The sequence below is a fragment of the Haemaphysalis longicornis genome, unplaced genomic scaffold, assembly GCF_048455015.1.
Source record: "Haemaphysalis longicornis isolate Haplotype H1 unplaced genomic scaffold, Haemaphysalis longicornis Haplotype H1 scaffold_9, whole genome shotgun sequence".
Lineage (NCBI taxonomy): Eukaryota > Metazoa > Arthropoda > Arachnida > Ixodida > Ixodidae > Haemaphysalis > Haemaphysalis longicornis.
The window spans coordinates 114,844,585-114,862,899 of NW_027526460.1; the positions used below are offsets into that span (position 1 = coordinate 114,844,585).

At 54.1% G+C, this 18,315-nt stretch overlaps 1 long non-coding RNA gene across 1 annotated transcript in view; it reads left to right on the forward strand.

The window, feature by feature from the left end:
- The window catches only part of LOC144152672 (uncharacterized), a 147,404-nt gene that overhangs the window by 96,620 nt on the left and 32,469 nt on the right, over nt 1–18,315 (forward strand). The window contains exon 5 of the long non-coding RNA XR_013319208.1: nt 407–490. This is a non-coding gene — a long non-coding RNA (uncharacterized LOC144152672). The remainder of the gene's footprint in view (nt 1–406; nt 491–18,315) is intronic.

Genomic DNA, 18,315 nt, shown 5'->3' on the forward strand with positions numbered 1-18,315 from the left:
GAGCGCAGCTCGCGCGACCGAGGAGAGTGGGGAAGGGGCGGACGCCGACGACGCCGGATGCACGGACAAGGCGAAAGAATGAGATGCAGTCGCATCTAATCAACTAATAAACAGTGTATGCATCGCAAACATGTCTGTATATCCTTGCGAAACCACACCTCGACAATGGGCCTAGCCAAGGCAGTGAAGCGCTCGCAATCCACTAGGGTGAACCAAAACTAAACCACAGCTATTTTTTTTCGTCCGGGTGCATCAGCAGCTGTCTAATGTTTGCAATCTTTCACAAAAAAATGCGTTGCTTAAAAAACAGTGCGTATTTATAAGGTTGTTAGTCAAATGGTTACCTTGAATATCGTAACCGATAATAAGATGTGTATTGCATAGTATGTGGCGCTTTTCATTGCAGACATTTTAGCGAGAGTAGAAGTTGCTCCAGGCCAACACCAAAACGTGAGCGATAAAGCTGCGGTCGCTTACCAGGCTTGTATGGGTGAGTGAATATTTATATGTAGTATCGGATACCACTCAAACTTCTGTGTTTTAGTTGCAGACGTTTGAATGGTTATTATATCTTAAGTGTATTCTCCCTCCGTGAATGTGAACGCCTTGAAATAAATCTGCGCAGCTAGGACATGGCCGTTTGAGTCTAGCAAAAAATGCTCGCCCTGCACATTTAATCGCGGCTAATACAATGCGGTATTGCGCATTTAGGAACAATCGCTGGTTATAAAGGGACCTAACTTTTAAAGACGACAGTCTTTCTCTCCCTACTTAAACACTAAAATTTTGGTCGCTGTCTGTCAGTCGGTCGTCTGTCTGTTCCTTGATGCAGCGCCTGTCTAGAAGTCCACAGGCATTAACTGAAATTATATCTAGGAAAAACCTTTACAACCTACAAAATCTGTAGCCTACTTCGTACCTGTGAACACTTTTCAGCAATAGGCAAGCATTGGGCTGATTGAGGCAACACAAGCGACAAACTTCAACTAGCAGTGTTTTTGAATTAGGAATAGACGCGGGCTTAATTTCTGCAATCACAAATGACGAAAGCGTGCTTGAACAAAAGTACAAAAACCACTGACGCTTCGGCTTCGAAATTGAGACGGCAACCTAAGGTCAACGATAACAAATGGCCGAAGAGATTTAACGTAACCCCTGCAAGCATAAGAAAATTCAAATAAATTTGACAAACTTCCATTGCATTTTTCATGGGAAGAACAGGACTGACGAGGATGAACGTGGGAGCCCGAGGAGAGAGGCAATTGCGTTGCATGGACCGCAGAAGATTATCCTGTTTCGAAAACATATGCAGCGAAGTGAGCGGATAATCGACGAATTTTATATCCGTCATGATCCGACACTTACAGCTTGACACATATGTGGCACCAGCTCCCTCCCTACTTACTACAAGGATATTTACCTCCATGGAAGAAGTGTGCAGCTAATGAACTTTGAAATGCAGGAACTGTAAGCAACGACAGTCAGTCGCAACTCGAGCTATGGTTTTGTAGACGCTGGGCATGCTATATGTGAATGAACACGCACCCCCGGCATGACGGCCGACCATCCATTCTAGCGGAAGAAATGTAGGCCTAGATAGGGTATTTTGGCCTTCAATTTGAAAGTGTTAGAGACTTGTACAGGTCTACAGGAGTACTTTCAGCATAATGGTTACTAAATTAAATGCACGATTACGCTGATTTTCACAAATAGGACGGTAACAGTGGAAAAGAAAACGACTCAAAAAGAAGGACCCGAAGGATGTTAATGTGAGGAAACAAGGGCAACATTAGTGGACTGTGTCTGTGTTACCAAACTAGTTACATATGCAGTACCCCAATTTTATGAAAACAGCGTTTATGGAGCCCAGAATTGGCGATGGCAGCGCCTCTTATTCATAGTCACACAAAGAAGAAAAAAGTTGCTCGTAACATCTATCTGTGGGTTCTGAGATGTACGACACGATAGTGTTACTTCGACGTCAAAACAATGTTTCGAAACAGTTTCTGCATTTATTTTTTGTGCTTTTCAGGCACTAACGTTCAGCGCAGCGGAATACTAGCGGCAACAGTTTTTAGTTCCCGCTCGCTGCGGCAGTGTAACCACAAAAGCCATCGACGATCGTGTGCCTCAATATTTGCGCATGATATCATCTCTTCAGAGGTTTTGGTCAGTTTCAGCGAGGTGCAGTGTCCGTTTTTAAAGTGTTATTCCTCAGCGTCATAGCCCGACTGAAATTGGGGTCTGTTGCTAAGCGATAGAGAGAGAGAGATAGTGAGAAGTCCTTTATTGAGTCAGATACAGTGAAGTTCGGGAAAAAGGGATAACCGATTGTAAGGAAAAAAGGTTGTAACCTGAAGTCCAGTGCCCCAGATGCAGCACCTACCTCGGTTCGCCTTTCTTACACCTAACCCATAACTTGAAGTGTTCAGCTGGTCAGGGCTTTGTGTTTCAAGAAGATAGTGTAACGCTGGTTACGAATGAGGACTGGTTCAGGTTTATATACAAGACGAACTTGTGCACAGTTAGAGATTGTGTGCTACTGGTAGCCTCAGAGCTGGACGTTGCATTCTTCCTTTTTCGCCCATTGCGCATCTGTTTTTCTTCTTTCTTCCCTACCAGTTGTTTGCAAATTACTGACGTCAGTGTCAAGCCAAGGGGCAAGTTCGAACAGTGATATGATGGTTTTTGCATTACTGTCCTCTTCGTGTACCCATCGGTCCGATGCAATTAGCAACAGAACACGAAGCGCAAGAGAAAAAAGAGAACAAATAATCTGCAAAATCAAGCAGAAGACACTGTAGCGCCTGCGCATCATGCCGCTGCAAGACCTCCTGAAGGGGAGCGTCGGCGACGATCCTTTTATATCCGTTTGCCTCCAGGTATGTGTCGCTGCCTCCCACATTGCGTGCAATTTGGCCAGCTGATCAAAGACCAGACGATGGGCGTGCACCAAGTGGCATCGGGCACGTCCCGGAGAGTCGATGATTTGACGCACGTGCTATTATGGAATAGTTCGTCATGCTACTTGAAGGGTACATTGGAAACGTGGCTTTTAGAAGGGGCATGCCAGTGGATATAGTAGTTTTCCAGACTGGCGGAAATCAAGCAGAAGACACGGTAGCGCCTGCACACCATGCCGCTGCCAGACTCACTGAAGGGGAGCGTCGGCGAAGATCTTTTATATCCGTTTACTAGCAGGTGGGTGTCGCTGCCGTCCCACGTCGTGTGCAATTCGGCTAGCTGATCATGGACCAGCCGACGGGCGTGAACCACGTGCAAGCTAGCACGTACCGGAGAGTCGATGATTTGGCGCACGCTCTGGTATGGAATGATTCGTCATGCTACTTGAAGGGCACATTGGTAACGTGGCTTTTTGAAAGGGCATGCAAGTGGAGATAGTGGTTTCCCAGACTGGCGGCAATCTGCAAAATCAAGCAGAAGACACTAGCGCCTGCACACAATGACGCTGCCGGACCCAATGAAGGGGAGCGTCGGCGACGACGTTTTATATCCGTTTACCTCCAGATGGTTGTCGCTGCCATCCCGCGTCGTGTGCAATTTGGCCAGCTCATTATGGACAAGCCGACGGGCGTGCACCACGTGGCAGCGGAAACGTCCCGAAGAGCCGATGATTTCGCGCACGTGCTATTATGGAAGAGTTCGTCATGCTGCTTGAAGAGCACATTGCAAACGTGGCTTTTGAAAGGGGCATGCAAGTGGAGATAGTGGTTTCCCAGACTGGCGGCAATCTGCAAAATCAAGCTGAAGACACTGTAGCGCCTGCACACCATGCCGCTGCCAGGCCCACTGAAGGGCAGCGTCGGCGACGATCCTTTTATATCCGTTTGCTTCCAGGTATGTGTCGCTGCCGTCCCGCGTCGTGTGTAATTTCGCCAGCTGATCATGGACCAGCCGACGCGCGTGCACCACGTGGCAGCGGGAACGTCCCGAAGAGCCAAGGATTTGGCGCACGTGCTACTATGGAAGCGTTAGTCATGCTGCTTGAAGAGCGCATTGCAAACGTGGCTTTAAAGGGGCATGCAAGAGGAGATAGTGTTTTCCCAGACTGGCGGCAATCTGCAAAATCAAGCAGAAGACACTGTAGCGCCTTCACACCATGCCGCTGCCAGACCCCCTGAAGGGGAGCGTCGGCGACGATCCTTTTATATCCGTTTACCGCCAGGTATGTGTCGCTGCCGTCCCACGTAGTGTGCAATTTGGCCAGCTGATCATGGACCAGCCGACGGGCGTGCACCACGTGGCAGCGGGAACGTCCCGAAAAACCGATGATTTGGCGCACACTCTGGTATGGAATGATTTGTCTTGCTACTTGAAGGGCACATTGGTAACGTGGCTTTTTGAAGGGGCATGCAAGTTGAGATAGTGGTATCACAGACTGGCGGCAATCTGCAAAATCAAGCAGAAGACACTGTAGCGCCTTCACACCATGCCGCTACCAGACCTCTTGAAGGGGAGCGTCGGCGACGATCCTTTTATGTCCGTTTGCCTCCAGGTATGTGTCGCTGCCGTCCCGCGTCGTGTGCAATTTGCCCAGCTGATCATGGACCAGCCGACGGGCGTGCACCACGTGGCAGCGGGAACGTCCCGGAGAGCCGATGATTTGGCGCACGTGCTACTATGGAAGAGTTCGTCTTGCTACTTGAAGGGCACATTGGTAACGTGGCTTTTTGAAGGGGCATGCAAGTTGAGATAGTGGTATCACAGACTGGCGGCAATCTGCAAAATCCAGCAGAAGACACTGTAGCGCCTGCGCATCATGCCGCTGCCAGACCCCCTGAAGCGGAGCGTCGGCGACGATCCTTTTACATCCGTTTGCCTCCAGGTATGTGTCGCTGCCGTCCCGCGTCGTGTGCAATGTGGCCAGCTCATTATGGACCAGCCGACAGGCGTGCACAACTTGGCAGCAGGAACGTCCCGGAGAGCCGATGTTTTGGCGCACGTGCTATTATGGAAGAGTTCGTCTTGCTACTTGAAGGGCACATGGGTAACGTGGCTTTTTGAAGGGGCATGCAAGTTGAGATAGTGGTATCACAGACTGGTGGCAATCGGCAAAATGAAGCAGAAGACACTGTAGCGCCTGCGCATCATGCCGCTGCCAGACCCCCTGAAGCGAAGCGTCGGCGACGATCCTTTTACATCCGTTTGCCTCCAGGTATGTGTCGCTGCCGTCCCGCGTCGTGTGCAATTTGGCCAGCTCATTATGGACCAGCTGACGGGCGTGCACAACGTGGCAGCGGGAACGTCCCGGACAGCCGATGATTTGGCGCACGTGCTATTATGGAAGAGTTTCTCTTGCTACTTGAAGGGCACATTGGTAACGTGGCTTTTTGAAGGGGCATGCAAGTTGAGATAGTGGTATCACAGACTGGCGGCAACCTGCAAAATGAAGCAGAAGACACTGTAGCGCCTGCGCATCATGCCGCTGCCAGACCCCCTGAAGCGGAGCGTCGTCCCGCGTCGTGTGCAATTTGGCCAGCTCATTATGGACCAGCCGACGGGCGTGCACAACGTGGCAGCGGGAACGTCCCGAAGAGCCGATGATTTGGCGCACGTGCTATTATGGAAGAGTTCGTCTTGCTACTTGAAGGGCACATTTGTAACGTGGCTTTTTGAAGGGGCATGCAAGTTGAGATAGTGGTATCACAGACTGGTGGCAATCTGCAAAATGAAGCAGAAGACACTGTAGCGCCTGCGAATCATGCCGCTGCCAGACCCCCTGAAGCGGAGCGTCGGCGACGATCCTTTTACATCCGTTTGCCTCCAGGTATGTGTCGCTGCCGTCCCGCGTCGTGTGCAATTTGGCCAGCTCATTATGGACCAGCTGACGGGCGTGCACAACGTGGCAGCGGGAACGTCCCGGACAGCCGATGATTTGGCGCACGTGCTATTATGGAAGAGTTTGTCTTGCTACTTGAAGGGCACATTGGTAACGTGGCTTTTTGAAGGGGCATGCAAGTTGAGATAGTGGTATCACAGACTGGCGGCAACCTGCAAAATGAAGCAGAAGACACTGTAGCGCCTGCGCATCATGCCGCTGCCAGACCCCCTGAAGCGGAGCGTCGGCGACGATCCTTTTACATCCGTTTGCCTCCAGGTATGTGTCGCTGCCGTCCCGCGTCGTGTGCAATTTGGCCAGCTCATTATGGACCAGCCGACGGGCGTGCACAACGTGGCAGCGGGAACGTCCCGAAGAGCCGATGATTTGGCGCACGTGCTATTATGGAAGAGTTCGTCTTGCTACTTGAAGGGCACATTTGTAACGTGGCTTTTTGAAGGGGCATGCAAGTTGAGATAGTGGTATCACAGACTGGTGGCAATCTGCAAAATGAAGCAGAAGACACTGTAGCGCCTGCGCATCATGCCGCTGCCAGACCCCCTGAAGCGGAGCGTCGGCTACGATCCTTTTACATCCGTTTGCCTCCAGGTATGTGTCGCTGCCGTCCCGCGTCGTGTGCAATTTGGCCAGCTCATTATGGACCAGCCGACGGGCGTGCACAACGTGGCAGCGGGAACGTCCCGGAGAGCCGATGATTTGGCGCACGTGCTATTATAGAAGAGTTCGTCTTGCTACTTGAAGGGCACATTGGTAATGTGGCTTTTTGAAGGGGCATGCAAGTTGAGATAGTGGTATCACAGACTGGCGGCAACCTGCAAAATGAAGCAGAAGACACTGTAGCGCCTGCGCATCCTGCCGCTGCCAGACCCCCTGAAGCGGAGCGTCGGCGACGATCCTTTTACATCCCTTTGCCTCCAGGTATGTGTCGCTGCCGTCCCGCGTCGTGTGCAATTTGCCCAGCTCATTATGGACCAGCCGACGGGCGTGCACAACGTGGCAGCGGGAACGTCCCGAAGAGCCGATGATTTGGCGCACGTGCTATTATGGAAGAGTTCATCTTGCTACTTGAAGGGCACATTGGTAACGTGACTTTTTTAAGGGGCATGCAAGTTGAGATAGTGGTATCACAGACTGGCGGCAACCTGCAAAATGAAGCAGAAGACACTGTAGCGCCTGCGCATCATGCCGCTGCCAGACCCCCTGAAGCGGAGCGTCGGCGACGATCCTTTTACGTCCGTTTACCTCCAGGTATGTGTCGCTGCCGTCCCGCGTCGTGTGCAATTTGGCCAGCTCATTATGGACCAGCCGACGGGCGTGCACAACGTGGCAGGGGGAACGTCCCAAAGAGCCGATGATTTGGCGCACGTGCTATTATGGAAGAGTTCGTCTTGCTACTTGAAGGGCACATTGGTAACGTGGCTTTTTGAAGGGGCATGCAAGTGGAGATAGTGGTTTCCCAGACTGGCGGCAACCTGCAAAATGAAGCAGAAGACACTGTAGCGCCTGCGCATCATGCCGCTGCCAGACCCCCTGAAGGGGAGCGTCGGCGACGATCCTTTTACATCCGTTTGCCTCCAGGTATGTGTCGCTGCCGTCCCGCGTCGTGTGCAATGTGGCCAGCTCATTGTGGACCAGCCGACAGGCGTGCACAACGTGGCAGCGGGAACGTCCCGGAGAGCCGATGATTTGGCGCACGTGCTATTATGGAAGAGTTTGTCTTGCTACTTGAAGGGCACATTGGTAACGTGGCTTTTTGAAGGGGCATGCAAGTTGAGATAGTGGTATCACAGACTGGCGGCAACCTGCAAAATGAAGCAGAAGACACTGTAGCGCCTGCGCATCATGCCGCTGCCAGACCCCCTAAAGCGGAGCGTCGGCGACGATCCTTTTACATCCGTTTGCCTCCAGGTATGTGTCGCTGCCGTCCCGCGTCGTGTGCAATTTGGCCAGCTCATTATGGACCAGCCGACGGGCGTGCACAACGTGGCAGCGGGAACGTCCCGAAGAGCCGATGATTTGGCGCACGTGCTATTATGGAAGAGTTCATCTTGCTACTTGAAGGGCACATTTGTAACGTGGCTTTTTGAAGGGGCATGCAAGTTGAGATAGTGGTATCACAGACTGGTGGCAATCTGCAAAATGAAGCAGAAGACACTGTAGCGCCTGCGCATCATGCCGCTGCCAGACCCCCTGAAGCGGAGCGTCGGCTACGATCCTTTTACATCCGTTTGCCTCCAGGTATGTGTCGCTGCCGTCCCGCGTCGTGTGCAATTTGGCCAGCTCATTATGGACCAGCCGACGGGCGTGCACAACGTGGCAGCGGGAACGTCCCGGAGAGCCGATGATTTGGCGCACGTGCTATTATAGAAGAGTTCGTCTTGCTACTTGAAGGGCACATTGGTAATGTGGCTTTTTGAAGGGGCATGCAAGTTGAGATAGTGGTATCGCAGACTGGCGGCAACCTGCAAAATGAAGCAGAAGACACTGTAGCGCCTGCGCATCATGCCGCTGCCAGACCCCCTGAAGCGGAGCGTCGGCGACGATCCTTTTACATCCGTTTGCCTCCAGGTATGTGTCGCTGCCGTCCCGCGTCGTGTGCAATTTGGCCAGCTCATTATGGACCAGCCGACGGGCGTGCACAACGTGGCAGCGGGAACGTCCCGGAGAGCCGATGATTTGGCGCACGTGCTATTATGGAAGAGTTCGTCTTGCTACTTGAAGGGCACATTGGTAACGTGGCTTTTTGAAGGGGCATGCAAGTTGAGATAGTGGTATCACAGACTGGCGGCAACCTGCAAAATGAAGCAGAAGACACTGTAGCGCCTGCGCATCCTGCCGCTGCCAGACCCCCTGAAGCGGAGCGTCGGCGACGATCCTTTTACATCCGTTTGCCTCCAGGTATGTGTCGCTGCCTTCCCGCGTCGTGTGCAATTTGCCCAGCTCATTATGGACCAGCCGACGGGCGTGCACAACGTGGCAGCGGGAACGTCCCGAAGAGCCGATGATTTGGCGCACGTGCTATTATGGAAGAGTTCGTCTTGCTACTTGAAGGGCACATTGGTAACGTGACTTTTTTAAGGGGCATGCAAGTTGAGATAGTGGTATCACAGACTGGCGGCAACCTGCAAAATGAAGCAGAAGACACTGTAGCGCCTGCGCATCATGCCGCTGCCAGACCCCCTGAAGCGGAGCGTCGGCGACGATCCTTTTACGTCCGTTTACCTCCAGGTATGTGTCGCTGCCGTCCCGCGTCGTGTGCAATTTGGCCAGCTCATTATGGACCAGCCGACGGGCGTGCACAACGTGGCAGGGGGAACGTCCCAAAGAGCCGATGATTTGGCGCACGTGCTATTATGGAAGAGTTCGTCTTGCTACTTGAAGGGCACATTGGTAACGTGGCTTTTTGAAGGGGCATGCAAGTTGAGATAGTGGTATCACAGACTGGTGGCAATCTGCAAAATGAAGCAGAAGACACTGTAGCGCCTGCGCATCATGCCGCTGCCAGACCCCCTGAAAGGGAGCGTCGGCGACGATCCTTTTACATCCGTTTGCCTCCAGGTATGTGTCGCTGCCGTCCCGCGTCGTGTGCAATGTGGCCAGCTCATTGTGGACCAGCCGACAGGCGTGCACAACGTGGCAGCGGGAACGTCCCGGAGAGCCGATGATTTGGCGCACGTGCTATTATGGAAGAGTTTGCCTTGCTACTTGAAGGGCACATTGGTAACGTGGCTTTTTGAAGGGGCATGCAAGTTGAGATAGTGGTATCACAGACTGGCGGCAACCTGCAAAATGAAGCAGAAGACACTGTAGCGCCTGCGCATCATGCCGCTGCCAGACCCCCTAAAGCGGAGCGTCGGCGACGATCCTTTTACATCCGTTTGCCTCCAGGTATGTGTCGCTGCCGTCCCGCGTCGTGTGCAATTTGGCCAGCTCATTATGGACCAGCCGACGGGCGTGCACAACGTGGCAGCGGGAACGTCCCGAAGAGCCGATGATTTGGCGCACGTGCTATTATGGAAGAGTTCATCTTGCTACTTGAAGGGCACATTTGTAACGTGGCTTTTTGAAGGGGCATGCAAGTTGAGATAGTGGTATCACAGACTGGTGGCAATCTGCAAAATGAAGCAGAAGACACTGTAGCGCCTGCGCATCATGCCGCTGCCAGACCCCCTGAAGCGGAGCGTCGGCTACGATCCTTTTACATCCGTTTGCCTCCAGGTATGTGTCGCTGCCGTCCCGCGTCGTGTGCAATTTGGCCAGCTCATTATGGACCAGCCGACGGGCGTGCACAACGTGGCAGCGGGAACGTCCCGGAGAGCCGATGATTTGGCGCACGTGCTATTATAGAAGAGTTCGTCTTGCTACTTGAAGGGCACATTGGTAATGTGGCTTTTTGAAGGGGCATGCAAGTTGAGATAGTGGTATCGCAGACTGGCGGCAACCTGCAAAATGAAGCAGAAGACACTGTAGCGCCTGCGCATCATGCCGCTGCCAGACCCCCTGAAGCGGAGCGTCGGCGACGATCCTTTTACATCCGTTTGCCTCCAGGTATGTGTCGCTGCCGTCCCGCGTCGTGTGCAATTTGGCCAGCTCATTATGGACCAGCCGACGGGCGTGCACAACGTGGCAGCGGGAACGTCCCGGAGAGCCGTTGATTTGGCGCACGTGCTATTATGGAAGAGTTCGTCTTGCTACTTGAAGGGCACATTGGTAACGTGGCTTTTTGAAGGGGCATGCAAGTTGAGATAGTGGTATCACAGACTGGCGGCAACCTGCAAAATGAAGCAGAAGACACTGTAGCGCCTGCGCATCATGCCGCTGCCAGACCCCCTGAAGCGGAGCGTCGGCGACGATCCTTTTACGTCCGTTTACCTCCAGGTATGTGTCGCTGCCGTCCCGCGTCGTGTGCAATTTGGCCAGCTCATTATGGACCAGCCGACGGGCGTGCACAACGTGGCAGGGGGAACGTCCCAAAGAGCCGATGATTTGGCGCACGTGCTATTATGGAAGAGTTCGTCTTGCTACTTGAAGGGCACATTGGTAACGTGGCTTTTTGAAGGGGCATGCAAGTTGAGATAGTGGTATCACAGACTGGTGGCAATCTGCAAAATGAAGCAGAAGACACTGTAGCGCCTGCGCATCATGCCGCTGCCAGACCCCCTGAAGGGGAGCGTCTGCGACGATCCTTTTACATCCGTTTGCCTCCAGGTATGTGTCGCTGCCGTCCCGCGTCGTGTGCAATGTGGCCAGCTCATTATGGACCAGCCGACAGGCGTGCACAACGTGGCAGCGGGAACGTCCCGGAGAGCCAATGATTTGGCGCACGTGCTATTATGGAAGAGTTTGTCTTGCTACTTGAAGGGCACATTGGTAACGTGGCTTTTTGAAGGGGCATGCAAGTTGAGATAGTGGTATCACAGACTGGCGGCAACCTGCAAAATGAAGCAGAAGACACTGTAGCGCCTGCGCATCATGCCGCTGCCAGACCCCCTGAAGCGGAGCGTCGGCGACGATCCTTTTACATCCGTTTGCCTCCAGGTATGTGTCGCTGCCGTCCCGCGTCGTGTGCAATTTGGCCAGCTCATTATGGACCAGCCGACGGGCGTGCACAACGTGGCAGCGGGAACGTCCCGGAGAGCCGTTGATTTGGCGCACGTGCTATTATGGAAGAGTTCGTCTTGCTACTTGAAGGGCACATTGGTAACGTGGCTTTTTGAAGGGGCATGCAAGTTGAGATAGTGGTATCACAGACTGGCGGCAACCTGCAAAATGAAGCAGAAGACACTGTAGCGCCTGCGCATCATGCCGCTGCCAGACCCCCTGAAGCGGAGCGTCGGCGACGATCCTTTTACATCCGTTTACCTCCAGGTATGTGTCGCTGCCGTCCCGCGTCGTGTGCAATTTGGCCAGCTCATTATGGACCAGCCGACGGGCGTGCACAACGTGGCAGGGGGAACGTCCCAAAGAGCCGATGATTTGGCGCACGTGCTATTATGGAAGAGTTCGTCTTGCTACTTGAAGGGCACATTGGTAACGTGGCTTTTTGAAGGGGCATGCAAGTTGAGATAGTGGTATCACAGACTGGTGGCAATCTGCAAAATGAAGCAGAAGACACTGTAGCGCCTGCGCATCATGCCGCTGCCAGACCCCCTGAAGGGGAGCGTCTGCGACGATCCTTTTACATCCGTTTGCCTCCAGGTATGTGTCGCTGCCGTCCCGCGTCGTGTGCAATGTGGCCAGCTCATTATGGACCAGCCGACAGGCGTGCACAACGTGGCAGCGGGAACGTCCCGGAGAGCCAATGATTTGGCGCACGTGCTATTATGGAAGAGTTTGTCTTGCTACTTGAAGGGCACATTGGTAACGTGGCTTTTTGAAGGGGCATGCAAGTTGAGATAGTGGTATCACAGACTGGCGGCAACCTGCAAAATGAAGCAGAAGACACTGTAGCGCCTGCGCATCATGCCGCTGCCAGACCCCCTGAAGCGGAGCGTCGGCGACGATCCTTTTACATCCGTTTGCCTCCAGGTATGTGTCGCTGCCGTCCCGCGTCGTGTGCAATTTGGCCAGCTCATTATGGACCAGCCGACGGGCGTGCACAACGTGGCAGCGGGAACGTCCCGAAGAGCCGATGATTTGGCGCACGTGCTATTATGGAAGAGTTCGTCTTGCTACTTGAAGGGCACATTTGTAACGTGGCTTTTTGAAGGGGCATGCAAGTTGAGATAGTGGTATCACAGACTGGTGGCAATCTGCAAAATGAAGCAGAAGACACTGTAGCGCCTGCGCATCATGCCGCTGCCAGACCCCCTGAAGCGGAGCGTCGGCTACGATCCTTTTACATCCGTTTGACTCCAGGTATGTGTCGCTGCCGTCCCGCGTCGTGTGCAATTTGGCCAGCTCATTATGGACCAGCCGACGGGCGTGCACAACGTGGCAGCGGGAACGTCCCGGAGAGCCGATGATTTGGCGCACGTGCTATTATAGAAGAGTTCGTCTTGCTACTTGAAGGGCACATTGGTAATGTGGCTTTTTGAAGGGGCATGCAAGTTGAGATAGTGGTATCACAGACTGGCGGCAACCTGCAAAATGAAGCAGAAAACACTGTAGCGCCTGCGCATCATGCCGCTGCCAGACCCCCTGAAGCGGAGCGTCCGCGACGATCCTTTTACATCCGTTTGCCTCCAGGTATGTGTCGCTGCCGTCCCGCGTCGTGTGCAATTTGGCCAGCTCATTATGGACCAGCCGACGGGCGTGCACAACGTGGCAGCGGGAACGTCCCGGAGAGCCGATGATTTGGCGCACGTGCTATTATGGAAGAGTTCGTCTTGCTACTTGAAGGGCACATTGGTAACGTGGCTTTTTGAAGGGGCATGCAAGTTGAGATAGTGGTATCACAGACTGGCGGCAACCTGCAAAATGAAGCAGAAGACACTGTAGCGCCTGCGCATCCTGCCGCTGCCAGACCCCCTGAAGCGAAGCGTCGGCGACGATCCTTTTACATCCGTTTGCCTCCAGGTATGTGTCGCTGCCGTCCCGCGTCGTGTGCAATTTGGCCAGCTCATTATGGACCAGCTGACGGGCGTGCACAACGTGGCAGCGGGAACGTCCCGGACAGCCGATGATTTGGCGCACGTGCTATTATGGAAGAGTTTGTCTTGCTACTTGAAGGGCACATTGGTAACGTGGCTTTTTGAAGGGGCATGCAAGTTGAGATAGTGGTATCACAGACTGGCGGCAACCTGCAAAATGAAGCAGAAGACACTGTAGCGCCTGCTCATCATGCCGCTGCCAGACCCCCTGAAGCGGAGCGTCGGCGACGATCCATTTACGTCCGTTTACCTCCAGGTATGTGTCGCTGCCGTCCCGCGTCGTGTGCAATTTGGCCAGCTCATTATGGACCAGCCGACGGGCGTGCACAACGTGGCAGGGGGAACGTCCCAAAGAGCCGATGATTTGGCGCACGTGCTATTATGGAAGAGTTCGTCTTGCTACTTGAAGGGCACATTGGTAACGTGGCTTTTTGAAGGGGCATGCAAGTGGAGATAGTGGTTTCCCAGACTGGCGGCAACCTGCAAAATGAAGCAGAAGACACTCTAGCGCCTGCGCATCATGCCGCTGCCAGACACCCTGAAGGGGAGCGTCGGCGACGATCCTTTTACATCCGTTTGCCTCCAGGTATGTGTCGCTGCCGTCCCGCGTCGTGTGCAATTTGCCCAGCTCATTATGGACCAGCCGACGGGCGTGCACAACGTGGCAGCGGGAACGTCCCGAAGAGCCGATGATTTGGCGCACGTGCTATTATGGAAGAGTTCGTCTTGCTACTTGAAGGGCACATTGGTAACGTGGCTTTTTGAAGGGGCATGCAAGTTGAGATAGTGGTATAACAGACTGGCGGCAACCTGCAAAATGAAGCAGAAGACACTGTAGCGCCTGCACATCATGCCGCTGCCAGACCCCCTGAAGCGGAGCGTCGGCGAGGATCCATTTACGTCCGTTTACCTCCAGGTATGTGTCGCTGCCGTCCCGCGTCGTGTGCAATTTGGCCAGCTTATTATGGACCAGCCGACGGGCGTGCACAACGTGGCAGGGGGAACGTCCCAAAGAGCCGATGATTTGGCGCACGTGCTATTATGGAAGAGTTCGTCTTGCTACTTGAAGGGCACATTGGTAACGTGGCTTTTTGAAGGGGCATGCAAGTGGAGATAGTGGTTTCCCAGACTGGCGGCAACCTGCAAAATGAAGCAGAAGACACTCTAGCGCCTGCGCATCATGCCGCTGCCAGCCCCCCTGAAGCGGAACGTCGGCGACGATCCTTTTACATCCGTTTGCCTCCAGGTATGTGTCGCTGCCGTCCCGCGTCGTGTGCAATGTGGCCAGCTCATTATGGACCAGCCGACGGGCGTGCACAACGTGGCAGCGGGAACGTCCCGGAGAGCCGATGATTTGGCGCACGTGCTATTATGGAAGAGTTCGTCTTGCTACTTGAAGGGCACATTGGTAACGTGGCTTTTTGAAGGGGCATGCAAGTTGAGATAGTGGTATCACAGACTGGCGGCAACCTGCAAAATGAAGCAGAAGACACTGTAGCGCCTGCGCATCATGCCGCTGCCAGACCCCCTGAAGCGGAGCGTCGGCGACGATCCTTTTACATCCGTTTGCCTCCAGGTATGTGTCGCTGCCATCCCGCGTCGTGTGCAATTTGGCCAGCTCATTATGGACCAGCCGACGGGCGTGCACAACGTGGCAGCGGGAACGTCCCGGAGAGCCGATGATTTGGCGCACGTGCTATTATGGAAGAGTTCGTCTTACTACTTGAAGGGCACATTGGTAACGTGGCTTTTTGAAGGGGCATGCAAGTTGAGATAGTGGTATCACAGACTGGCGGCAATCTGCAAAATGAAGCAGGAGACACTGTAGCGCCTGCGCATCATGCCGCTGCCACAACCCCTGAAGCGGAGCGTCGGCGATGATCCTTTTATATCCGTTTGCCTCCAGGTATGTGTCGCTGCCGTCCCGCGTCGTGTGCAATTTGGCCAGCTCATTATGGACCAGCCGACGGGCGTGCACAACGTGGCAGGGGGAACGTCCCAAAGAGCCGATGATTTGGCGCACGTGCTATTATGGAAGAGTTCGTCTTGCTACTTGAAGGGCACATTGGTAACGTGGCTTTTTGAAGGGGCATGCAAGTGGAGATAGTGGTTTCCCAGACTGGCGGCAACCTGCAAAATGAAGCAGAAGACACTCTAGCGCCTGCGCATCATGCCGCTGCCAGCCCCCCTGAAGCGGAACGTCGGCGACGATCCTTTTACATCCGTTTGCCTCCAGGTATGTGTCGCTGCCGTCCCGCGTCGTGTGCAATGTGGCCAGCTCATTATGGACCAGCCGACGGGCGTGCACAACGTGGCAGCGGGAACGTCCCGGAGAGCCGATGATTTGGCGCACGTGCTATTATGGAAGAGTTCGTCTTGCTACTTGAAGGGCACATTGGTAACGTGGCTTTTTGAAGGGGCATGCAAGTTGAGATAGTGGTATCACAGACTGGCGGCAACCTGCAAAATGAAGCAGAAGACACTGTAGCGCCTGCGCATCATGCCGCTGCCAGACCCCCTGAAGCGGAGCGTCGGCGACGATCCTTTTACATCCGTTTGCCTCCAGGTATGTGTCGCTGCCGTCCCGCGTCGTGTGCAATTTGGCCAGCTCATTATGGACCAGCCGACGGGCGTGCACAACGTGGCAGCGCGAACGTCCCGAAGAGCCGATGATTTGGCGCACGTGCTATTATGGAAGAGTTCGTCTTGCTACTTGAAGGGCACATTTGTAACGTGGCTTTTTGAAGGGGCATGCAAGTTGAGATAGTGGTATCACAGACTGGTGGCAATCTGCAAAATGAAGCAGAAGACACTGTAGCGCCTGCGCATCATGCCGCTGCCAGACCCCCTGAAGCGGAGCGTCGGCTACGATCCTTTTACATCCGTTTGCCTCCAGGTATGTGTCGCTGCCGTCCCGCGTCGTGTGCAATTTGGCCAGCTCATTATGGACCAGCCGACGGGCGTGCACAACGTGGCAGCGGGAACGTCCCGGAGAGCCGATGATTTGGCGCACGTGCTATTATAGAAGAGTTCGTCTTGCTACTTGAAGGGCACATTGGTAATGTGGCTTTTTGAAGGGGCATGCAAGTTGAGATAGTGGTATCACAGACTGGCGGCAACCTGCAAAATGAAGCAGAAGACACTGTAGCGCCTGCGCATCATGCCGCTGCCAGACCCCCTGAAGCGGAGCGTCGGCGACGATCCTTTTACATCCGTTTGCCTCCAGGTATGTGTCGCTGCCGTCGCGCGTCGTGTGCAATTTGGCCAGCTCATTATGGACCAGCCGACGGGCGTGCACAACGTGGCAGCGGGAACGTCCCGGAGAGCCGATGATTTGGCGCACGTGCTATTATGGAAGAGTTCGTCTTGCTACTTGAAGGGCACATTGGTAACGTGGCTTTTTGAAGGGGCATGCAAGTTGAGATAGTGGTATCACAGACTGGCGGCAACCTGCAAAATGAAGCAGAAGACACTGTAGCGCCTGCGCATCCTGCCGCTGCCAGACCCCCTGAAGCGGAGCGTCGGCGACGATCCTTTTACATCCCTTTGCCTCCAGGTATGTGTCGCTACCGTCCCGCGTCGTGTGCAATTTGCCCAGCTCATTATGGACCAGCCGACGGGCGTGCACAACGTGGCAGCGGGGAACGTCCCGAAGAGCCGATGATTTGGCGCACGTGCTATTATGGAAGAGTTCATCTTGCTACTTGAAGGGCACATTGGTAACGTGACTTTTTTAAGGGGCATGCAAGTTGAGATAGTGGTATCACAGACTGGCGGCAACCTGCAAAATGAAGCAGAAGACACTGTAGCGCCTGCGCATCATGCCGCTGCCAGACCCCCTGAAGCGGAGCGTCGGCGACGATCCTTTTACGTCCGTTTACCTCCAGGTATGTGTCGCTGCCGTCCCGCGTCGTGTGCAATTTGGCCAGCTCATTATGGACCAGCCGACGGGCGTGCACAACGTGGCAGGGGGAACGTCCCAAAGAGCCGATGATTTGGCGCACGTGCTATTATGGAAGAGTTCGTCTTGCTACTTGAAGGGCACATTGGTAACGTGGCTTTTTGAAGGGGCATGCAAGTGGAGATAGTGGTTTCCCAGACTGGCGGCAACCTGCAAAATGAAGCAGAAGACACTCTAGCGCCTGCGCATCATGCCGCTGCCAGACCCCCTGAAGGGGAGCGTCGGCGACGATCCTTTTACATCCGTTTGCCTCCAGGTATGTGTCGCTGCCGTCCCGCGTCGTGTGCAATGTGGCCAGCTCATTGTGGACCAGCCGACAGGCGTGCACAACGTGGCAGCGGGAACGTCCCGGAGAGCCGATGATTTGGCGCACGTGCTATTATGGAAGAGTTTGTCTTGCTACTTGAAGGGCACATTGGTAACGTGGCTTTTTGAAGGGGCATGCAAGTTGAGATAGTGGTATCACAGACTGGCGGCAACCTGCAAAATGAAGCAGAAGACACTGTAGCGCCTGCGCATCATGCCGCTGCCAGACCCCCTGAAGCGGAGCGTCGGCGACGATCCTTTTACATCCGTTTGCCTCCAGGTATGTGTCGCTGCCGTCCCGCGTCGTGTGCAATTTGGCCAGCTCATTATGGACCAGCCGACGGGCGTGCACAACGTGGCAGCGGGAACGTCCCGGAGAGCCGATGATTTGGCGCACGTGCTATTATGGAAGAGTTCGTCTTGCTACTTGAAGGGCACATTGGTAACGTGGCTTTTTGAAGGGGCATGCAAGTTGAGATAGTGGTATCACAGACTGGCGGCAACCTGCAAAATGAAGCAGAAGACACTGTAGCGCCTGCGCATCCTGCCGCTGCCAGACCCCCTGAAGCGGAGCGTCGGCGACGATCCTTTTACAT